Here is a 26,023-nt window from a genome sequence, read left to right as displayed (position 1 = left end):
ATTGGAATCATTTGGAAGGATGAATGAAACTATTTGGTGATTCCAATAAGAGAAATATACATTATATTTCTCCTTTGTTTATCACTTCATGTTTGTTTTTCTTCCTCTAAAATAGTGTAATGAAGCTGTTGGTTTCACTCTTATTCATAGTTATATATTTTTCTGCTAAGTAGTAACAATACCTATGGTAATTACATATTTACTTGTGTTATTCAATATCCTATAGTACCTGTATGAGCACGGATTTAAATATGCTAATTAGTAACAAATGTATTCATGATGTATAGATCTTGGGACCTTAATTAGTGCTCCACTATTTCTATCATTCCACCTCTCAAGTCTTCCATACTTCTACTAGAACGTTTTTGCTTAGAATTCTATCTTGTTTCTAGCCCTATGCATCAAATTCCCTCCTCTCTCTCCTCCTCTTCACTTTACTACAATGTCAATATTAAAGCTACCTATTGTTGTGTGTTAGCCACCAGAACCAGACATTTTCTCTAAGATCAACGCGATTTACCCCTTGAGCATTTAGATCCATGTATTCGATTGAGTTTACCTTGATGAAGGACCATTGAACTAGCCCACCTTCATTATCTTTTTCAAACTACATGACAATTGGAGTGCAGCGAAAATCCCCACCGTAATATTCAAAATAACTCCTCTCTTAATATGTCCTAGGCACTGGTCTACAATCAACCCAGAGGCTATCTCTAGGAAGATTCTATATCACTTGAAGCACTTGTGCTATAGGTGATAGAAAAAGTGACAACAAATCTACTGGTGGATAAGATCAGTGGATCGTGGTAGATCCAGGTACTAAACCAACGACAATGTCAGCAGAAGACTAGGCGAAGTTGGAACAGAAGGAAAAGAGGACAATACGATTGTGAATCTCGGATTTAGTATTGTTGAATGTATTAGGGGAAGCTACAAAGAAGGATTTATGGGTCAAGTTAGGGACTTTGTACCAATCTAAGTCTCCGGTGAACAAATTGTTCCTATAGAAAAAGTTGTAGAACCTGAGGATAAAGGATGGAGACTTGGTGATAGAGCATCTAAATGACTTTAATATTGTGGTAATCCAGTTGTTATTTGTTGATATAAAAATTTTAGATGAAGATAAGTGCATTAGTTTGCTGTGTTCTCTACCAGATTCGTGGGATAGTCTGGTTGTTGAAATAAGTAGCAATATAACTACCTTAAAGTTTGACGAAATAGTCTCATCCTTGCTGTCAGAGGTGATGAGATGGAAAAATATGGATAGCCAGAATGAAGATGCCTTGTATGTACGAGGATGGTCCCCGAATAGAAAAAAAAAGTCATCGAGTGGGATATCTAAATCTAGAGGGAGATTTAAATCTACATGAAATCCTGTAAAGGTATGTTGTAAATGTGGAAAGGAAGGGCACTACAAAAAGTACTCTAGTTCTAAATATCCTGAGAAAGGAAAGGGATCTAATGATGCTCCTTCTGTAGAGGAGGAAACCACCTCAGATGATTGTGGGGATGTGTACTTGGCTTCTTCTTCAAGTACACATGTAGATCATGAGGCATGGTTGATTGAATCAGGTGCATCCTTTCACTTCACTCCCCATAGGGATTGGTTCTACGAGTATGAGAAATATGATGGTGGTGATGTCTTCTTAAGGGAGGACGGGAAGGCTATAATTGTCAGACGTTGAAAAGTCAAGCTGAAGTTGCAAGGTCAAAGGATTAGAACAATTTTGGGTGTTCTAAATATTCCTGCATTTCCCATAAATTTGATTTCTGTAAGCAAGATGGATGATGCAAGTGTAAAAACATTGTTTGAGAAAGATAATTGCAACATGGTTTGGGAAGCATTGGTATTGATATATGGAGTTGAGATTGGAACTATGTAGAAGCTTCTGGGTAGTATTGTTATTGATGGGTGCAACGGTTCTGTGGTTCTTGAAAGTGGAGCAGAAAATCTAGTGGTCTCTGGGGAAAAGACCATGCTATGGAATCAAAGTCTTGGATATACCAGAGAGAAGGGCCTTTGAATACTTGATGGTAATGGTATGGTAGAAGGTATGTCCATTTTTTCTCTCGATTAATTTCTGTGAACATTGTTCATATGGGAAGCAGAATCTGGTGAGTTTCCCCTTTGGTGCTAAGAAGGTGAAAGGGATATTAGAGCTTGTTCACAGTGATGTGTTTGGACCTGTGTCGATTCCATCAATGGATAAGTCTGTGTACTATGTATCATTTATAGAAGACTTCTCAAGGAATACATGGATATATTTCCTTATGAGGAAAACTAAAGTCTTTGACAAGTTTAAAGAATTTAAGGCTCTTGTGGAAATCCAGATAGAGAAAAAACATAAAGGTGTTGAGGATAGATAATGATGGAGAGTTATGGAAGAAGGAATTTGAAGAGTTCTATAAGAAGTGTGGTATAGAATGAAAAAAGAATAATCCATACACACCTCAACAAAATGTAGCTGTAGAAAGAATGAACAAGATGTTGATGGAAAAGGCAAGAAGCATGCTCCATGGTGTTGGGTTATGACAGGAATTCTGGGCAGAGGCGGTGGAGACTACATGTTACTTGGTCCACATATCACCTTCATCAACGTAAGAGGATAAGACTCCAAATGAGGTATGGACTAGTGATAAAACCTCTCTTTCAAATTTGAGGGTATTTAGGTATGATTCATATGTACATGTTCCAAAGGAGAAAAGAACCAAGTTGGATAGTAAGTATGAAAGGTGCATATTTATTGGGTATAAAGATGGTTTAAACTGTTATAATCTTTGGAACCCAGAAACAAGGAAGGTCATGTAAATACAAGATGTGGTGTTTAGAAAGATGAAAGAAGTTATTAAACATGAATTCCTACCAAAGGAACATGAGAAGATACAGTTCGAGCTAAAGGAGGAAGAATCAAACTACAACAGAACATAAATCAGAAGATGAAGAGCCACAAACTTGAGATGTGAGAAGACTAGTTTGAGAAAGAAGGAAACCAGAAAGGTATAGTCTATCTAATTTCTGTTCAAAATTTTCTTTATCTATTACTGATGATGATCCCAGAACTGTCAGGGAGGCAGTAGATTCAGAGGATGGAAAACTATGGAAAGAGGCCATGGTTGATGAAATGACATCTTTGGACAAAAATGAGGCTTGGGATCTGGTGGAGTTGTCGGCTGGAAGGAAACCCATTGGAAGCAAATGGGTGTTTAAGAAGAAGATGAATGCATAAGGCAAGGTGGAGAAATACAAAGCTCGGTTGGTAGAAAAATATTATTCCGAGGTGTCGAGAATCAATTTTGGTGATATTTTCTCTCCTATTTCCAAGGTAGCTTCTATTAGATTACTTTTATCTGTTGCTGCTGCGTTTTATTTTGAGGTAGAATTGATGGATGTGAAGAGAACATTTCTTCATGGGGATATGGAAGAAGAGATCTACATGAAACAACCTAAAGGATTTGCAGTGAAGGTGTTGTAGTTCTTTATTTTTGAGGTTGAGGGAGTAAACACATAGGACAACATCAATACCACTTTGGAAGTTGGGATCTAGCCTTGCCATCTTCAGAGAGGGATCTATCTGTAAATTTTAGCTTTGTTTTATGTAAATTTTAGGCTAGTTATAACTGTATTGTTTGTTTTAATTTGATTGGTTTGGTTGATTTGAGTGTTATAATTCCATTGGGCTATGGAGTTTATAAATTAAACTGGATTTTGCATCAATTTTTAGAGGAGTTTTCATGAGGCAAGCTAGGTTGCAATATTTGGATCTTTTCAGAAATTAAATGGATGGTGAAATAGCATAAGTGTAAGGTTCAGTAGAAATCAAGGAGAAATTAAGAATTCATTGATTTGACTTCAGTGGAAAACATTAAAATTACCAACCACCAAAATAGGTTTCTCTAAATAACAAATCCTATTTATCATAGTTTATGTTGAATAATTAAGATATTTAGAATAACAAAGAAAGACAAACAATGTTTAAACACACAATCAGAAGAGACACATCACCATTTTCTACACCACATGAATCCTAATAAAGGTCCTTGTATTATTGATGCTCTGGTACTTTGAAAAATACAATATGCAGAAGAAATTACCTTCGGAAATCAACCATTAATAATTCAAACAGTGAAGTATTTATACTAATAATTAAAAAATCCTTTACAAAATCGTTGTCAAATCGACAATGTATTATTAGCCTAATTACAAACAATATGATCTAATCCTAGTAGACAAATAGGCCACGTAGACAACTAAAAAGAAAGGTGGCCCTGTTTTGATGGTTTCGGTTGCTGAGTCAACCTGAAACTATGTTGTGTTGCTGAACTGACTGTCATGCTGGCTGATGTGTTGGCCGCTGTCTTACTGCTCCCGAATTACCTTTTTAATCCAGTAAATTGACCAGTTCTTCCCATCTCTTTTCATATGGTATGGTCAATTTTGTTACCCTGTGGTAAATTTCATCTACCTCTGTGTATTTGGCAAAAGTTAGCTTCACAGTAAAAATGTGTTTTACCTCATTCTGTATGTAGAAATCATTTGACATGGTTTCCAAAAATTCCCTTGATGTCATACTTCCCTTTATTCCACTAACCTTGATACTACTTCTGGCCATTTCTTTCATCTTCAGGACATAGTCTTCCTGAGTGATTAATTTGTCATTTATTACATAAATGCCGGGCAGTCCTTTCTGGATCAATGCTTCATTTTTGTTAGTGAACGTATTTACTTGCAACTCAAAGGTTTCACATCTTTCTTCCAACTGATCAATAAGGTTCCTCTTTGTCAATACTTTCTTGACTTCCAAAATAGTAGTAGTTCTATCGCTGATTCCTACTTCTTCAAGTTCATATTTGGACTTAGAATTCAAGAACCTGATAATGTTGGAGGCTTCTGTGGGCATCTCTCCAAGCTTCTCTCTTCCCTACACAATAGTTTCTGTAGCCTTTTCTATCAACTCTTTCTGCTCAAAGATGATTTGGATAAAAGGCCAAATCTCATTCATAGAGTCTAGTATATTCATCCAAATGGTTTCCTTGGCTTGGGCCAAGGTCTGACCAATTGAAATGTCCCTTTCCACCTTTTGCAACTTCTCCAACAATCTCTGTGATTTTTGCATTTCAGTGACATGAGAAACTTCAACTTTGGCCTTTTGTACTTCTAAATATTTGAGCTGATCTTGAAAAGTCTTGATTTCTTTTGACTGGAGTGACATGTTCTCCAGTGTCTTGGTCACCTGTTCAACACTTGCAGTATGAGTAGAAGAAGTGGCTGTAGTCGCTGTTCCTATAGCTGGAAGCTGAGAAATGGGTATGGCATCTAGGGGAATAATGGCCATCTTTTGACTTTATTATTTCATCTTTATCATTTTCTCCATCTCTGCATCCATCTTCCTAATCTGTATATTATGGTCTATGATCAACTTCATCATGCCAACCTTCTGTGCTTCATTTTCTTCAATGTCCTTTGTCAATGGATCCTCTGTGGCTGGAAGCTTATGCTGTTGCTAAAGGATGCAATGTCTAGATTCTTCTTTTTAATAATATCCTCAGAAACATTTACATCTTTAGGGTCACACCCTATCTTTAGTACCAAATCCTCCAAAGATTTGATCCTGTTATCTTTTGCCAAGGAGGACACTTTCTCCATTTTAAACTGTGACTGAACATTGGCAAAGGAAACTTGCAATTTAGATAGTGACATAACAATGTTAGTTAAAGTAGAAGATATCATTTCACTAGTTTTCTTGTGCATCTCCATTTGATCAATGGGATGAATGTCTTTGGTGTTGAACTCAAAGGTAGTGCTCCTGTAGTTTTCTGCTGTTTTTGGTTGTGGAACTTGGGCCTGAAGGAAGGCCATCTACATTTTTCCATTCTCTGTGTCAAAGACTGAAAACAACCTACTATGTGAGCAGGAGGTTTGCTTCTAAAACTGATTATAAGTACTATTTTTTAGAATCTCATTTTTGAGCTTAATCTCCCTGTACCTGTCAAAAACTATCTTCTCTTTGTCTATTTGGACATTCTATCTCTAGTTCAGTGTCCTTCTGACCTTGTGATGATGAAGGTCCAGTAGGAGATGTTGTGAATTTTATAGTTGCAGGTGGTGAATCTATGAATATGATGGAAACTTTCTCTTCTATTTCTTTTTCCACCTCTACTCTAGGATTCAACTTTGTCCTCTTCCTGTAACTGATCCTGAACTCTTTGGCTTCACTCCTAGTTGTTGATGAAGATCCTTCCTCCCTCTGTCTTTTGCTTGATTTTTCTTGGGGAGTGGGAGTCTGCAAACTGGAAGTGGAAAAGAGTTGTTCTTCAGCTTCCTGTAAGGTTTTTTTTGTCCATTCCAACTGATTAGCATACTGCTCTATTTTAGGTCTTGAAGTATGAATGTACGAAGTGATTTTAGCCTCCACTATGAGCTTTGAAATAATGCCAGAGGGGTCATAAGACCAAGTAAAACTTAGACTGAACTTCATTTCTTTAAGAATCTTATTAGCTTCTTCACCTGCTGTCTTGGTATTACATACAAATGGGCCCACCTGTGTCCTTATTCCGAACTGTGATTTCTTCTTGGCCACTACGAAATGGATGTCATCCGAATTCAGCATCTGTCTAATATACTCTAGGAAAAAAAATCTTCATGGGGAGGTATTTGGGGAGTTTGTATAAATACCAATCCCCAATCTTTTCTTGATCTGTTAGGTGCAAAATTCTTTTGACTTCTTCATTGATTCTGGGTTGAATTGCACTGTTAAGGATGTTCATGGCAGGATGAACAAAATCTTCAATGAACTACTTATAAGAAAACTCCTACTGTTCTTTCATGACCAATGATGTCCAAAAGATCATTGGCTACTGATTTCCTGCATCATCAAGCTTCTGCATTGCAAAACTGAATTTGTCTGCCTGATAGTAGAGGAACATATAAATCAAAATGGAGGTGTAATTAAACACTTGTTATGTGGGAAAATTTATCAATTGTTCATGAATACTGTCAGCCAAGAATTGACTGAAATTAAACACAATGGAAGGCTTGATGTCTGTGGAAAATATGGAGAGGAATCCTAAAATGGGCTTATCTACCCACTGATCAGAAAAATAACCTAAAATATAGGAAAGCATGGATATAATTTGTTTCACTTAATCAAGGAAGATGGAGGAAGAATATGGAGGATTATTTTTGGGTAACTAGGCATTCTTAGGCAAGAAGATTTTGAAGATTTTAGCTCTGGTAGCAAAATCCATCTTCTGATAAAGTTGGGTGAGGTATTCTAAGGAGAAAGGAGTATTATTTTCCACAGTGGGAGCGAGCATCATTTGGTCAATCGACTGGGCAGTAATTGTGAAGAGAATGTCACCTGAGGGGGCCATGATAGCTCTTTGAGAAGGGACATAACATTCCTGACACCTTCTGGTAAACTTAGGGTCTTGGAATTTCAAGGGGAAAATGTAATGGGGAAGATTGGACTCCTAGAGCCCAATTTCATCAGTTTTATCTACATGTTTGTCTTCTAACCAACAATATAATTCAAGAAAATCATAGTCACATTAGGTTTCATTAATCTTGTAATCCCTGTCGGCTAGAGGGATATGATCTAAGTCTATAGAAGGGGGAATCAAAGGATTAATAGGTTTGTCTTTGGTTTTGGTCTTCAAAGGCATGACTATAACAATCTGAAAAACAAGAGGAACTAACCGAAGAGCTTACCGGGGAAAGTGTTTGGGTAACGAACTATCAAGTGAAAGAAATTGGGAACTGCTAGTTTCTGTGTTGGTCGGGTCACGATATAGCTCTAAGAGTGATCGCTGTGCAAATATGTCAATTTATAGAGAATCAGGAGTGAAAAGGGAGGATATCTTGATGCCTCTGACCGTGCGGTTGATTAACCATATGCGACAAAGAGGCTTTGTCTGTTTGCGCTTTTACATTTTTCCTATCGGAATTAGGATAAAGGTTAATAATAAAACATATGAAAACACCTTATTCCATTGCACCCATTTTACCTTTTCCTATATCCTTAAAACTTAGGATAAAACTGACATAATCATATATTTGTAAAATCATCTAATTTACCTACCCATGACTAAACTGGCATTTTTTATTCTTCAAAAGGGTGCACTTAGACTAGCAAACCCACTTTATTTTCTTTTATACAGAATGAAAAACTATCTAACCTATCCCTTATTTCACCTATTGGTTCAGATTAAACAGTTGAATCAATGTCATTTTCTACACAATCACTGATTTACCCAGATTGGACTGTTGGGCAAATCTTTATTCTCTAACCTAATTTACAGAAATTTAAACAAGTTTAACCATGATTACATTGCATGATTAAACCAAAAGCTAGTGATTGTGGCATTTTGAACAAGATGTACACAACCTTTTCTTTTAACAATAATTAAGAAAACTATCTATGAGTAGTGGCATTTAGACTTGCAGCACTTTCAGTATTAGTGCTTTTTTGATTTTTATTTCTTTTGGCGGGGTTCAATATTTTGTTTCTTTTTCAATATTTTTGTTTTTTCTCTTTCTTATTTATACTCTCTTTTAATTTTTTATTCTATTTTTTCTTTTATTTTGAAATCATTGGAAGATTGACACGCATTTAAAAAATAATATTCTTGAGATATAATACTCAATTACCTTGAGATCCTATAAATTATAGGACCCTAATAGTGGCTCCAGCTGGGGATGACACTCTCCCTATGAGGTGCTAAGAACATTTAATCAATATCCTTGAGTGTTCTATTTCAGCAATATCCACACCTGATTTCCTTTTATTGTAGTACTTATGGTAACATATCAATGGAAGCTTAGGGCATTCTTTGCGGGCTTCAACTTCTATTAATAGGTCACCTAATCAAAATAATAAAGACAATGATATTTACAATTATTAATGCTAGAAAAATCTCTATTGCTTAGAGAAATAGTGCTTCAACATTCTCCCATTCATAGGTCCACCAGGAATCTCTGTACCATCTAGATGTTGGAGAAAGAATGTATTGTGTCCTCTAAAAGCATAAATGACATAAGGTTCAATCCATAGATTGTCAAGTTTTCCAAACTTTCCTTTGTCCTCTCTTCTAGAATCCCAATTTAAAACTCTATCACCCAAGGTGAAATCACCTGCTTTGGTTCTTCTATCAAAAACATTTTTGATGTTCTCCTAGATGACATGAGCCTTATTATATACTTCTTCCTTGGACTGCTACAATTGGATTGTCTGATCAATTCTCCTTTAGATGTCATTTGGCTCAACTTGTAATTCCTGAATTATCTTCATGACTGGAACTCCCAAAGAGGATGGAAAAACAACATCCATTCCATAAACCAATTGGTATGGTGACATCCCAATTGATTTCTTAATAATATTCACCAGACTTTTATTTAAAGATTCAGCCAACCCATTACCATGTGGGTAATAAGCAGTTGAATGTCCCAAAGTGATATGGTATTTGTTGCAGAAATCTATCATTTTCTTAGATCTAAAGGTTGCAACATTGTCTGTAATAAGCTTGTTTGGACAACCAAATCTAGATAGGATATTAGTTTCTAAGAATTTGATGATTACAACATCTATGGCTAGTCTGGAGGGTGTGGCCTCAATCCATTTGGTGAAATAGTTAGTAGCAGTGAGGATCCATTTATGTTGGGTAGAGGATGGTGGGTGGATTTCTCCAATGAAATCCAACCCCCATTGTTGGAAAGGACTTTCAACATATATGGGTTTCAAAGGTAGAGGCAAAAGATTTCTTTTCCCTTCAAAGATTTGACATTTATGGAAAAAGGTTACCTTTTTATGAACATCTGGGAAAAGTGTAGGCCAGTAAAAACTAGCTTTAAGGATATTATTAGTAGTGGTTTTCTAGTATAGATGGCCACCAGAGTCACCTTCATGGAATTCCTTCATCATCTCTCAATAAACACTTTAGTAGAATACCACCAACATCTTTCCAATATAAAACATTATCTATGATCCAAAATTTAACTTCTTTTAGCTTCAGAAATCTAGCCTTTGTTTTTGTAGACCAGGAGGACCATTTAAATTGAATAAAACATAAATAATGTCTGCATACCAGGGTGAGGTAATGAAAGCCTCATCTAATTGTGGAGTCGCCTATTCCTCTTGATCATCCAATTCAGCTATAAAGTTGATATCCAAAATATTAAAGTTATATTCAACCATCAACTTGGCTAATCCTTATCCTTTGATAAGCTTGGTTGGCTTGATTTCCATGTCATACTCAAGAATGATGGCAATCCATTTGCCTCTTTTTCCATCTGGTCCATTTTTTGTCAAAATATCCTTAACTACAACATTTGGTACATAAGCAATTATGTGAGAATGAAGGATATATACTTTGAAATCTTTAATTGCTTTTATCAATGCGAAAGCCTGTTTTTCCATTATGTAGTATTTGAGTGCAACATCCCTCAGAGCCTTTCTAAAGAAAGCAATGGGCTGTTCATATCCATCATCATTTTTTCTGTAAAAAGACAGATGCAACAATATGATTAGAAGCAAATGAAAAAATTATAAAATCCTTAGTAAAATATAGACTGATAAGGACTGGTGCTTTTGTCAAAGCTTGCTTAACTTGGTCAAATGATTGCCTAGCTCCAATGTTCCATCTAATTTAAGAATCTCTTTTTAGCCTACTCATTATGTTTCTGAGAAGTTCTGCCAGGTTAGGGATAAATCTTCTTAGGAAGTTTATTCTACCAATAAACGATTGAAGTTCCTTAATGTTTCTTGGATGATTGATTTTCAGAATAGCTTCAATCCTTTTGGGATCAATTTTAATACCTTCCTTAGATATGATATGACCAAGAAGTTTTCCCTCTTCAAGGCCAAACAATGTTTTCTTAGGATTTAATGAAATCCCAAACCTTCTACATTTCTCAAATACTCTTCTCAGATGTGACAAATGTTCTGGATCAGTTTTAGAATAAACAATGATGTCATCAAGATAGATCACAATAAATTTTCCAATTTCATCAACGAAAGAAATATCCATTTCTCTTTGAAATGTGGCCCCAACATTCATTAACCTAAAGGGAATCTTCACATACATGAAGGTACCCCATGGAGTAGTAAAGGATGTTTTATCTTGATTGTTAGGGTGCACTAAAACCTGATTATAACATGAGAAACCATCTAGTAAAGAAATCCTAGAAGAACCAACTACCTTCTGTAGAATATGATCCATTTTTGGTAAAGGGTAGTTGTCCTTTAGGGAGACTTTATTAAGGTTCCTAAAATCTATGCAAAATCTGATTTCACTTGTTTTCTTCCTAGTTGGCACAATATTGGAGACCCATTTAGAGTACCTAAGAGGAACTATGATTTTAGAGTCATACATTCTCTTAATTTCCTTCTCAATTCAAGGCATTAGAACTGGATTTATTCTTCAGAGCTTCAAGGCATTAGAACTGGATTTATTCTTCAGAGCTTTTGTTTAAATGGTTTATGATCTTATTTAATTGGAATTTTGTGTTGTATAATCTCTGTATCATATGTTTTAAGGTCTTCATTACTCCAGGCAAAAGCATCACTAAATTCCTTGAATAAAGTAATGTATTTTTGTTTTTCAACAACTAGGATTGATTTAGACAGTTTTATGATTTTGGGGTCTTTTTCATTGCCTATATTACAGTCTTCTATTGCTGCTCCTATGGGCTCAATATTAGGCTTTTTAGCCACATCATTGAAATCAAATAACTCTTCTAATGGAACTAGACCTCTAGGAAAAATATTATCCTTTAGTTGGAGTGTTTAAAATTATTCTTTTTCTGGGTCTATTTCAAGCAATTCTAATTTATTTACAACTTTATCTGTGGGTATATTTACATTTGAATTTTCTGACTGCCTTTCTAAACTAGAATGTACAACTTCCTGATTTTCTAATTCAAATTCCGAATATATACTATCATTTTGAAATTCATCTTTAGATTGCAAAAAACTTTCAATCTGTTTATCATTTCAAAACACTAGCCAATACTTCATGTTATCTGGTACAGCTAGTCGGTGTTTCACCTCCAATACATATTCTTGATTAGGATAAGGAATTTTACAGGAGCTGGCTAAAAAGGCCAGATTGTTTGGAATGATATTTTGTTTTCTAGGAATTACATAAAGGTCGAATTCAAGAAAACTTTCTAGAAAATCAAGCACATCATTTCTGTATTCTCTCATCCTAGGGTGTTTAGCTAAATACTCTCCTTTAATTTGTTTTATAACTAGCATTTGCACCTAATGTTGCAAAGGAAACGTCGTAAGGCATAGTGTGTGGAAGAATATCGAAATGTGAATAGGCTTTTGTAGGCTTTTTTGAAAGCAAGGGTCGATGATTTCGAGTTTTAATTTGAGGAAGCCATGCCAAAAACCGTTGAAATGGAATGCAAGTAGCCATAAATATGCATTGAACTTGTTTAGAGACATTTGTTTGTAGTTGGTAAAAATTGTGGAGTTAAAGGTGAAGATAAATGAATGAATCCATGTGAACAACAACTGGGTATCCATATTGATTTGGATAGGGTTATTTAAGAAATGATTATTCAAACGGGAAATTAAATTAATATGAAGATATATTGAAAACATGTATTATATTCATTAAAATCAATTGATTTTGTCAACAAAATATGTTAAAACCCATTGACAATGAATTGGTTGTGAGGACATAAACTATCAAAATGGTATTGATCTTGAAACATCCCTTTTTAAGTTTGAAATGGAAAACACAAATAGTTGTGAGGACATAAACCATCAAGATGGTATTTGATCTTGAAACATCCTTTTTTAAGTGTGAAATGGAAAATACAAATAGTGTATTGTAACATCCTTTTTTAAGTTTGAAATGGAAAACACAAATAGTTGTGAGGACACAAACCATCAAAACGGTATTTGATCTTGAAACATCCTTTTTTAAGTTTGAAATGGAAAATACAAACAATGAATTGTAACAGAAGAGGTTTGAGAAGGAATATAATATTCTAAAGAACATTGTGCTTGTCATTCCATATTTGAAGTTGTATGAAAACATGTTGGAGGCATCGAAGACCTGAAGAAGCAGTAATGGACCTGCAAAATGTATATTTTGTTAGAATTAGTAATATGTAAATCAGTTGCGGAAATTTATTAGCAATACTTTGCAGGTGAGTTGTGTTAAATTAATCTGGAATGAATGGAAATGAAGTTACCTTTGCTATGGGGATTTATATATTGTTAGTGGAAGATGCATGGTGAATAACGACATATTGAACACCATTGGAGGTTAATGAGTAGTTGGAGATGCATATTTTTTGCTTGCCATTCTACTTATAGTTGCTTAGGTATGCTATTTATGAGTCCATGTGTCCTGTTGCAAAAGAAATAAAATGTTAGAATGAGATGTATAGATAATATAAAGACATTCTAATATTTGCTTAATTATTAATATTGATTATAGTTGGTTGTTGTTGAAAGATATGAAAAGTATGTTATGAAATAGAATGAGGTAAATAAATGGAGGAAACCTTTTGGTGATGTTAAAGTATGGGTTGGAGCAGATTATCTGGAGGCGGCATTGAACAGAGAATTTCTTCTGCGTGTTTTTTGCGAGCAATGTTTTTGTTGTCCTTCATTTTACTGTAACGATCGAAACTGAATGCGGGGCTAATCCGGAGATCTTGTAGAGAAGGTACTCTTGAAATAGCTGTGAATGTGAGACCTTGACGTTCTGTTTTTCCAATGTCAATTGTTGCTTTTGGAAGTGTCATACCTTGAGATTTATGTATGGTTAAAGCCCAAGCCATCTTCAGTGGAATTTGTGCATGTCCATTTCTTTTTACTGCTAGAATAGGCAAGTGAGTGGGGTTTCTCTCATCCCAAGGAGGCCCAATGTATTTGGGAAAATCTATGACAACAAATGTTGGAATTTGTGGTGGTGCAGTTGATTCTTTGTAAAATATGGTTACAATTTCTCCGAGGGAACCATTAACAAGTCTGGCTGAAACCCAAAGGTTGGAAGTGAACATAACTTTTTCGCCATTGCATAGTAATACAATTCGCTCAAGTTGCTTGTCTTCTGAGGAAATGCTGGAATATGTGTTGTCATCTTTAGCAATGGATCTTGTAATAGGAGTGTTTAGACATTTCATCATTTGCTTATTATGGACCATTGTTTGAGCATTTGTTGGAAATAGATGCATGGAATCATGGAATGAACATATTTATTCTTCTGATAAAAAGGAATCTGTGCGTGACATGAGTACGTTGTAGCCGTCAATTGTTGGATTTGCATCTCTAATGTTTTCGAGAATGTTCCTGAAAGTAACCTGTGCGATGTTGTCGCCTTGTTGACGAAATATTGTGTCTAATGTGATGGCTGTGTTGAAGGTGTTCCATAGTGCGCTTCCGTGGCTCATCCCTGCATATAGAGGTATGTCTTTGATGGGTGGTCGCTAACCGAGATCACCAACCAATATAATGGAACAACCACCGAAAGGAGTGTTTCTTTGGCGGGGAAATGCCTCTCGAAGACGTTCATCAATATGGTTGAGAAGCTTTGGCCCAATGAAGCTCATTTCATCGATTAGTATGTATCTTATATGCCTGAGATCTTCTTGGAATTTTGCAAGAGCATTACCTTGTAAGGGCATAAGATCCTTTATAGGAAGGTGCAGAGCAGAATGAATTGTTGATGCTTGTATGTTGAAGGCAACAACCCCTGTAGGGGCGAGGAGCATGATCGGTGAAGGTTCTGGGCTTGCAAGGCTTATGAGCATATCTTTGATGCAATTAATAAGGAGGGATTTTACTGTACCGGCAGTGCCTTGTATTATCATTCTGAGAGCGGGTAAATAATCCTTCTTAGAAAAATGATTAGAAATAATATTTAGAGCTTTTCTTTGCATTGTAGATAATGTAGTAAGGGTTGCCACGATATGTTGATGTGTTTGAAGAATGTGGTGGATGGAGCGGCTATTCTCAATGAATTGTATGGCATTATTTTGTAGATCCAATGGGATAGTGGTATGATTCCAGTTATGGGTGTCATCAAAGCCACAAAGACCTAGCATGTCAAAGTCATTTATGAAGAGCTCATTTGTAGGGTGTAATTGGGAAAGCAATTCCCATTCATTTATTTCCATGGTGTCTGGAGGATTGGTTTCATGAATAGTTGAGGTATCATTTGTGACAGATTCAATATCAGATAGTGTGCGGTGTTGATGCCAAGGTTTGTAGAATGGATGAAATGTTTGCTAATTTGCGATGAATTCTGCAGCAAAATCTCCTATATCTTGTACGATATGGCGAAAAGGTTTGTATAGCATAAGTTCAACCTTACAAAATTCAGCGTAGCAAGGTTCTGTTGTGGATGGTATGGAGGAGTAACGTGGTATGGCCTGAACAATTTCTTTTGTAGGTCTTTGTTTCCATTTGTTTGTTTTACGACGAGGATCATATGACCAGGATCTTGCCAATTCTATTAGTGATGTGGATTCTAGGGTAGAAGGGCGCTGGATATATGTATCTATGATGTGTGGGGATGTAGTGGAGGTGGTGTTCGTTTGTGGAAGGCGCATAAGAATTTTTTGGTTTACATTTAAAGAAATGAATGGTCGACTACATAATGTTAATGGTAATTTTTGCAGCATATGGCAGGTTTCTTGTGCTCCAATGTCACGATCAACAAGGGTTTCTGCAAGAAATTTTCGAAATGCGGATGTTGCTGGGTCAGCAATGGGTGAAGCCAGGACAATTCTACGTAGCATGTGGTGGAAACTTTCAGAATTTTTTTCTGCTTTGGATGCATATTTGGCGATATATTTTTGTACAGCGTGTATGGAGAGTACTGGTTGGCAGTCAACATTTGCACACCAAATAGATAGGATGGTAGGGTTATGGCTATTGAGTCGATCGTCGTTGCGAGCAGGGGTGTATGTTTTTTGGCCATTGGAATCAATGAATAAGGCCGATTTTGGATGTAATTCCCATGGTGCTTTATAACGACATTGGAGTGAGGATCCATTTTTTCTTAGGCATGTGCTTTCTGAGCATTTTGTGTGACGTTCAACACAATTGACGAGCTATTCATAGTCACTGAAAGGATTGGTTCTGAAGATTTGCGGTGTGGACAATAGACAAGGGTCTTCGGGATTTGTTCAAGCAATTGGTTGGTTTGAAGTTGAAGGAGTACGAGGGTTCCAAGTGGAAATATATTTGTCGAAGAACTGCCTTGTAATATCAACTACTTCTGTGTCTTCCCAGTTGAGGTTTTCCATATCAGGTGCATTTTCTATCCAAATGAAAGCATGGATGTGCGTAGATCCCCTATGTTGCCATTCATACCTATCAAGTATGCGTTTTTGTAAGATAATTTTGCAATAGGTGAGGAATGTTGTTTCGAGTTTTTGGAAAAATAATGCGGTAGAATGCGTACCTGTACCAGTAATCTTTTGTATTCAAGTGTTTCTCTAATATAATCTCACGAAATGCTGTGAATCTATGGTGCATATATAGTGATGTTAAATGTGGGTTAGGGATAATGTTATCATTTCTCCACTTTTGTTGTTTTGCAATATCAGAAGGAAGACATCCGGGCATGATTGCATGAAGATCAGGCCATTTTGTATCAGCTGCACTTAATATGAAGAAGAATGTCAGGCAACCGAGTTGAGATTCCATGTCCGTTAGTTCATTTTTAGATTTGTGCCAAAATGACCTTGTTCCACGTAAAGAGCTGCCGAATCGCATGACTTGCTCTACCAATTGCTCATCTGGAAATTGTTCTAATCGGATGTTCAGATCTTGAATAGATATTGGGAAGTTATCTGTGATGTTCTTTTTCACAAAAATCGATGTTGTTGCTTGACTGTGATGTCGCATCATGAGATTATATATGTAATAATGAAAGCGTGGGTGCTTTCCAAATCTGTTATCGTAGTAACGTATGAGATGAAGTGCATATTCATGTAACTGCACTGCTTTCATTCTTGGCTGATTTGGCATTGCAGCTCCTGTTGGAAAAAGGTGGGGAAAGCCATAGAGAGTAGACCTTCTGTGTTGTATTCATTGACTGGCGATAAACCAATTGTTGGCCACTCAATTGTAGTATCAGATTGGTGGTTGTAAGCATGTAAATAATAGTAGATTTCTTGGATTTATGTATTTGTATTAGGTATGATGGGTACAAATGATGATGTTTGGTTTACGGATGGGTTTGCGGAATCTTCGATGAGCTCATGTGGTGGTTCAAGTGAAAGGTGGACAGTGGTTTCTATAGTATTGGAATGGTGAAGGGAAGAGGAGACATCGGTGGGGATTGCTGGTAAGGATGCCAGTGCATTGGTATCAATATGAGCATTCTTATAGTATGGGTCATTTGCCAATTTGTATTCTAATGCAGCGAGAACGCGATGTCTACTGACAATGAAATCATAAGCCCTATGGTCATTACTATGACGCGTGACAATTAGGATGTCCAAGTGTTCAACACGTCGTGGCAACATGTTTGCGATTTTTGTAATGTCTTGAGGAAAACAAATTGTGTGGCCACTGTATTTATATTGGCCACCACGTGCATGTGTTACTTGCAGTATAGGGTTAACCTTAGCAATGAGCATTTCTTCTATTTGTGAAAGAGATGTAAGGACAGCTGGTTGAGGACCAGGGTCCATGTTGTTTGACAATGAGAAGCAATGACCCTTTGTTTCAAAGACGCATCCGGAGCAACAATACATGTGGTTGGAATTGTGGATATGTATTCCAGGATATGATTCAAGACAAATGGAGCATGGTCATTTAGGTGGAAGTTTATCAATCTTTGCACGGAAATCTCGATGTGCTTGATTAGTATAAACGTTGTTGAAAGCATGTGTGAAGGAGGGGTTAGGGAAATGAGGCATGGATGTATTTGTTTGGGAGGTTTGCTGAGAAGATAAAGAGTTTGATAATTGCAAGGGAGGATTGTTTTCTGGGTGGGCCATTTCAGACGAGGAATGTTGGTTTTCCTTCTGTTTTTTGTGTTTTTGACATTCTCTGATGTCTTTTTTTTCTTGATAAAGCTCACAACGACGTGCATTTATTCGTTCTTTATTTTTTGCATAGTATCTTCGAGCACGTTCGTTATTAGAAGAAGAAGCCATTCACAAAATTTATGGTACTTATAAGCAAGAGAGGGGAAAAGAAGAATGCTATTTGGAGACAACAACCATGTTATTGTATGAAAGTGAAAGAAGGGTAAAAAATTCAAGAGAAAGGGAAATAAGGGAAAAAAATCTAAGTTTTGAATAGTTTTATGTGAATTGTTTTATTTGAATAATCTGTTTGAAAGAACATATTAGTATTTTTTCTTTATACATGTAGATAGTTTCATGTGTAATGTAGCAAGTTACGTCATTTTTTAAAAGGAAGAAGATGATAAAAGAAAAAAAGAATGTGAATTTGTCTACTTACATAATGCTAGATACAATGGAGGATGAATACTTATTTCAATGGTATATAAGAAAATTTCATAAGAAGGCATGCAACAGTATATCTTGTAAAGTTGTATTTATAAAATTGGACAATAGGAATTGTCAAAAAGCAAGGAATACATTTTGCAATATTTATCTACAATGTCGAGATGTTCTGAATTTCTCGAAGGATATTGTTGCATTCTGTCGTGAAATTTAACTTTTCTTCTTTTATGATAACACATTTCAATCATGGCACTTCTTTAAAAGTTTCTGTCTTCACTGATAGTGTGAAGATATGATCTGTCCATAGAGCTTTAGAGACAATTTCCTTGATTAGTTCTGGATCTAAAGACAATAAATAGAAGTCTTTGGCATTATTTCCAAGAATTGTAGATCCCACGTCTTCGAAAGCAACAGTTGAAGCTAATTCACCTGTGTGATCTTGTATGTCGATTTTCAATAAGTATCTGTAATCACAGTCACTTACTTCAGCGTTGAATTTTGGACAGAACCACATCCCTGTATTTTGTGGAATAAGTTTTTTCATGCATTTTTTCCCACCAACGATCGACAGGAAAGAAATGTAGTAAAAGCTATCCATCCCAATTTTTGTTATTGTGCCCTTTAATTGAAAAATGTTGGTTTCTCTAAGGAATCAATACTGTAAATGTCAGCAATTGTTATTTTTTTTTGTTGATGGCCAAAAGGAGATCTTGTTGTCAAAGATGTAGAAGCTGCAGTCGAACCTTCTTTTTTAAACCACGGCTTTAGCGTATGGGCCTCTTTAATGTCAGGATCTACAAGAATAATGGATCTCGTTGTAGTGCTGATATTTTTTCCATTAAATTCTCCAACACACGCAGATTTGATTGCAATGATGGGGTTATTTCCTGTAGCACATAGGGAGGAGATTTCCTGTGACACGGCATTAAAATTATCTCCCCAAAAGATTGCATCTATGTTATACCTTGACATGTCTTGAAGTTGTACTGTTTGTTTATTAACTTCAGAGCCATCTTTTCTACGTATAGTGCATACACTGGAAATGTCTATGACAACACCAAGAATATCAACAATGGAGTTGACGTTTGTTGTTCTGATATCATTAATTGATTTTATATTGAATCGCACTGTTGGATTATATTTTTTTTCGTTGGCAACATGTTCTATGGTAGATGTTGCATTCAAAAAAATTTCCCAGTCATTTTTCAAGTGGTTGTATTGCTTATTAGCCATTTTTACATTCCCTTCAGAGACAATGTAGACATTTTCATTTTGGATTTTGTCGAAAAAATAATTTGTGACATTGTTGAAACATGTAATATGTATTTCTCCACCCTTTGTATCGAACAGGTCAAAACCAAACACTTTACTGGGTCCGTATTGATTTTGAAACTGTCGAAGAGCTGTTTTCCTTTGGACGTATCCTTTTATGCACCAATTTGAGTGGTAAGGTTTTAACGATTTGATGGGAATTTGAACTGGAAGAACGGATGGAGTTGGAGTAGTTGGAAGAGGGCAGTGTCTTTTTGATAAAGGATTTGGGTCCGATGAGGATGGAGTTTTTTCATCAGATGTGATCGGGATACTCACAATTTTTGGATTGCCAATTAAGGGTGAAAATGAAGTAGATATTTCAAAGTCTATTAGCTTTATAGACCTACACAACAAATGAGAGTCATAGGAATAACTGTTAGAAGCGGTTGTGTTATAAATGTTAAATGTTAAATTTGAAATAAGAAATTTATAACAAACTTACGTTGATGGACCGATAGTTGAGGTAGTCCAACTTTTAACATTTATAACAGAACCCTTTTGTAGCAAGCCTGTTGCTACGAGATCATTGAAATATTTTGGAAGCATGATGTGTTTCTTATGTGTTCCGTCTGAAATTGCAATACGATATCGTGGAGTTGAATTTTGCATTGATTGTATTGGTTCAAGTTCAACAATTTGTAGGTATGGTTGAATATGAGTTGATCCAGATAACATTGAGGAAATTGCATTCTGAGTAAGGTTTGTTGTCATTTTTTTGGTACAAAACAAAGCACAAAATGTTGTTTTCTTCACGTAAGATGTTTAATATTCATTACATTCCTACAACATTACTTGAAAATATATGAATTAAAGGGAAAAGGGCAAGAAGCATGTTCAATTTGTTTCTAAATGAGTGGGTATCTAAGCTTGGAAACATAATGAAGAAAGATATTTATTACAACAACTTTTATATGATCATTTTTTTTGAAACATAGTTTCACCAAGCGAAGAGGAAGAAGGAGAGGGAGAAACAAACGAAGTAGAAGGATGGGGGGTAACTCTAGTATCATCTGGTTGTTGATTTGATTGCTCAAGAATCATGGTGTTTTGAACGACAGAGGTCGAGAAAAGCCATACTGGCAGGAAAATTGCAAGCCCTGGAAGGGACAATGTAGCCATATGAGGTGCACCAACATCTCCCCTAGAGGAAAAGGGAGTAGGATTCCCCCAAGGGGAAATCCTTGATTGGTGGACTCCATTTTTTCAACCTGAGACCAATGAGGGAACAATGATGTTATTCTGATTTAAATAAATTTTATTACGCTTTGACACAACTTGATTTTTCAATTTTTAAGAGTCGAGAAAAAGCTAAAGATGACTCTAGTCACCTTCAATTTGGGTAACTCTAGTATCATCTGGTTGCTAATTTGATTGCTCAAGGATCACGGTGTTTTGAAAGACAAAGGTTGAGAAAAGCCATACGGGCAGGCCAATTGCAAGCCCTGGAAGGGATAATATAGCCATATGAGGTGCACCAACATCTCCCTAGAGGAAAAGGGAGTAGGATTCCCCCAAGGGGAAATCCTTGATTGGTGGACTCCATTTTCTCACCCTAAGACCAACGAGGGAACAATGATGTTATTCCGATTTAAATAAATTTTATGATTCTTTTACACAATTTTCTTTTTCAATTTTTAAGAGTCGAGAAAAAGCTAAAGATGACTCTAGTCGCCTTCGATTTTTAATGAGCCTGAAGTGACAAGTGCTCAGATGGACCTTTTCTTTTAAGGAGTCTGAAAAGGAATGAAAGTGACTACTTTGGATATCTAGACAGGGGGATTACCAAACCAATCGCAAAATTGCAGAATACTTTTTATGGTACAGTAGTCAATCTTCCTGAATGTTGTGTTCAGTGCATTGCGATCGATAGGGCGGCAAACACGGCTTCCTAAGGATAAAGGATATAGCCTACTGTGGTCTCCCAATATATACTCAATGGTACGTGGGAGCACAAGTCCATACTGGCACTTGTCGTTTCAAAGAGGAGGAATCACCCAACCTACGATGAAAGCGATAGTTACTAGGCTTTACAATGCTGGAATACGTCTCTAGCCTAGACTTATAAATGTTGTGCGTTAGATTCCAAAGCATTTTTATGTTTATTGAAATTTATTTTACAATTGATATTTCTTAAGAAGTTTGCCTTTAAGGTTGATTGCGTGATGTACATATACAATTCCTAAATATGCAATCTAAGATGATAAACAGTCGTTTACTTTCTTTTTGCAGTGAAAATCCTAGCTACTAAGGAAAGAGAAGTGAAATTGTTTCAACATAGAGCAGAGAGCACACACTAAGTCCTAAATCAATTTCCGAATGCATTCTAAATGCAAATGCACATGCATGTATTTGTTTTCCGCTTTCTTAATGTGTGGATGACAAAAAAATGCCAAGTGGAATATAATATCAGTACAGTGATATGACTATTCCAGAATTTTGATAGACATGAGAAAAGCTATTAAAGTTGGTATCTAAGATTTCTAGAGTCTGTACAGTCACAATGGCACCACTTTGCATTAGTTTAACACAAAGGAATAAAGTTTAAATTATCAAGAAAGCATATATATAACTGAATCAATTCAATTGGGAAATAATTTTGAATCAAATTTATAAGACTCTGTATCTGCTCTGTGGCTAATGTACAATTGATGGCAGAGGATTTTCTATCATGGTCCATGGATGAAATAGAAATTAAACAAAAACTCAGAAAGGAGATTAAGGCTGTTACCGGAGATGAAGTAATACAGAAACGTCCAGAAATGTCCTTGAAAGCTGAAAGTTGAATCGCCTAGAGACAAAACAGAGTAGGCCAAGGCAAAGTATCTGTATATAACATTGTTGTGTGAGTAACCAACATAATCTGTACAGTGCTATGGAAATTAATAGTCTCTATGGGAAAAAAACCCAATATAATCCACACAATCTAATCCTCACGAGGAAGGTTTTGCACGAATTTAAAGATTTTCTTATGTTATAAAATCCTAAGCTAATGTGGGTGTCCTAGCAAATAAAAATTTATACCATAATACCCACTTACTATTAAGCATACAATCTAAACAGTAATCAAAGAATAGATAAGAATCAATATACCATACAATAAAAAGAAAAAAAAGGGAGTATGGGATAATGGCAATAGAGCCTCTGTAGGGAAACAAACCCAAGTTTGAGTCCAAAATCCCTAAGAAGACCCTAAATTCAACATATCCATGTGGATATGAGGTGTGATGACTATGTACAAGATTCCAGGAAATAGCAATGTCAATACAACTAAAAGAGCATCAAAAACTCATTAGCAGACCTCTGCATACTTCAGCAAAGGTGAAAAAAATCCAGAGCTTATCAGTCTCTAACTTCAGCTTCTTATCATGATACTAAATGAAGGATTATGCTTTTAAAAAATCTGAAGTAGCTATGAAAAAGATTAATGAGAACACAGTTCTACTTTATTCTTCTACAAATCCTTATCAGGCTAAGAAAATATACTTCTAATTTATGCATTTCAATCAACCATCAACCGACATTACCCTCGGACATATCCCAGCTCGATGTGGTGTCCACTGAATGTGCTTTGGCAATGCCAATTCTCCAGCCAATCAAGGATGACATCATGACATTCCAATGTAACGTTTGGGATAGAAGAAAGCCACCGAATCATGATAAATCAATGTACAAATCTAAATCCATAGCTTATCAGTCTCTAACTTCAGCTTCTTATCATGATACTAAACGAAGGATTATGCTTTAAAAAAATCTGAAGTAGCTATGAAAAAGACTAAAGAGAACACAGTTCTAATTTATTCTTCTAAAAATCCTTATTAGGCCAAGCGAATATACTTCTAATTTATGCATTTCAATCAACCATCAACTGACATTACAAACATAGTACAAATTTATGCAGCTTTTTGGCCCACAGGCATACAATCTAGGGCCAATAAGGACTTTTAATAGCTTGGATAAATGAAAAGCAACATTCATGAGCTATATAATAATAAATGCAGAATAGGGGGATCCCGATGCTTGGAATTGGAGAGACAGACCTCTTGTCCAGAGGCTAGGAAAACACGTGAGTTCTAAACTACAAATAAACCCTAACCCTGCCGTGAGCTGACAGAATGAAATATTAGAAGCAAGAAAGAACACTAAGTTCATACCGTAGATTGTTTTTTTTATTTCTATTGTAGATGCTAAAATTCTCTGTTGAACTCCAGACTTGGGACTTCAATTAGTAATTCTGTGCTAGACTGGATTAAATTATTTGACAACAATTGCAATTAGTCTATAATTGCTTGGCACGATAGTGGTATACTGTTTAACTGTTATATATATATATAGATTGAGTTATCTAGTTGTAACTGTTTGGTTTGGACAATATTGTTCATTAAATTTTATAATGTGTGGACTGTGGATGTTTGATATTAAAGATGTTACCTTGTGAAGTGTTACGAGAAAATTGTTGTATAAAACGTGACTGTGTGGGAAAACCTAGGACAAAATACCCTAGCTCACTACAAAACCTCACTTCATTTAGAGAGGCAAACAAATGTTAATTCTTACATAAAAGATGTGTGGCTCTCTTTAAGATTAACTCCTTATTGTTAATATCTAATTAGATGATACCCCCATCCATTATCCCAATTGTTTGTAAAACATGAAAGAAAAACTTTACCTATTAAATTTTGGTGCATGCCCATTTGCGTTTAATCATCATTCCGACTTGTGAAAATTACAAATCCTTACTTTTATTTTTACTAAACTTATTTCCCATGGAGGAGGCTTTCTTAATGATGTTCTCCATATTTGCATAATCTTACAGTCTTCCAACTTCTCCTATTCAAGTATGATTCAGCCTATCGAATTGTTCTTTCATAAACTTACATGTATTAACACCCATCCTTTCAATGGTGAGATTTTGTTTGATTTTAGAAGACACACAAAATACTAAAATAGAGAGGGAGATACAAAGATGTCACATGTCTTTTAGGCCTTTAGGTCGTCGTGGTTGTTTAATGCAGCCCATTGCTTTTGTATAGCTTTCCTTGTACATATTTGTATGCTAATAATCAAAGGAAGTATTTTATTTAAAAAAGAAAAGGAGTTTCCATGTCTGAATACATCTAATATAACACAGATCACTGCATAAATTTATAACTTTGGTGGATAGAAATAAGGTGATAGTATTGAAGGCATAATTCCCACATAAAGAACCAAATATCTTCTCAAGGCCTTCAGAGGCAGTTGGACCTTGGATGTTGTCTGTAACTTTTTGCAAACATAGACTAATGGCAGTGAACTTGAAAAAGATGAGGGTTATGATCCTCGATCTCAAACATAGACTTATCACATTGAATCTTAACAAGACTAAGTTTACAATCTTCAATACCAAAAATAGATTATGCTAGTGAACCCTAACAAGACTAAGGTTATGATCTTCAATACCAAACATAGACTTATCATGTAAACATTAACAAGACCAAGGTTATGATCTTCAGTACTTCTAAGAACAATCATACTTCCATTTCATATCTACAAGGGATGAAGTACAGAATCGAGATCGCTGCAGCATATACCTATGTGGGGTTCCAATTCACTAGCAAGGAAGAGGCCTCAAAAAGATACAAGCCTTGACCTAAGTGTTGTTGGGAAAAGTATCCAATACGGAATGACCCTATCCCACTCTAAGGGTGATAGTACCTCAGCAACAATCAAAGCAAAGCTATTCGAGATTACTTCTTTATGAGATGTAAGAGAGAGGAGGAAGAGATCCACTAACCGATGTCTTCCGCTAATGATTGATCCAATATTCTCTCCTTGCTGCTTGCTCCCAGCTCCTTTCTCTTTCACTGGCCCAGCTACACTAAGATCCTGCAAAATAACAAGAGAGGGAAACTACAAGAAGCATACATTCATAATTGATTCAAGGATTAGAATAAATCAAATACACAAGTATAACAACACATCATTGAGACACATGCATATAGAAGAACCTCAAATGCTTTATTAATGGAAGAAGTAAAGTTCAGGAAGTGATACAACCATAAGAGGCCCAATCCAGCATCACCTCCCAGCAGAAAGAAATCTCCTCTTCACCTCCTTCAAAGCAAATCACCCAATAGTTCTATACTCAAACCAACAACACTTCCTTACATTCACAAGATTCCAGCCTCCATAGACCTCATGAGAGAGCTCTATATATAGGAGATTTGGAGAAAGGATGAGTCAGCTTGTAGCTGGCATGAAGCTGACTAGTGTCCTCTCCCACTT

Source organism: Pinus tabuliformis, chromosome 5_2 (assembly GCF_031772625.1).
Source record: "Pinus tabuliformis cultivar Carrire ecotype Pingquan chromosome 5_2, CPIR1, whole genome shotgun sequence".
Classification (NCBI taxonomy): Eukaryota; Viridiplantae; Streptophyta; class Pinopsida; order Pinales; family Pinaceae; genus Pinus; species Pinus tabuliformis.
This window is presented reverse-complemented; position numbering follows the sequence as displayed.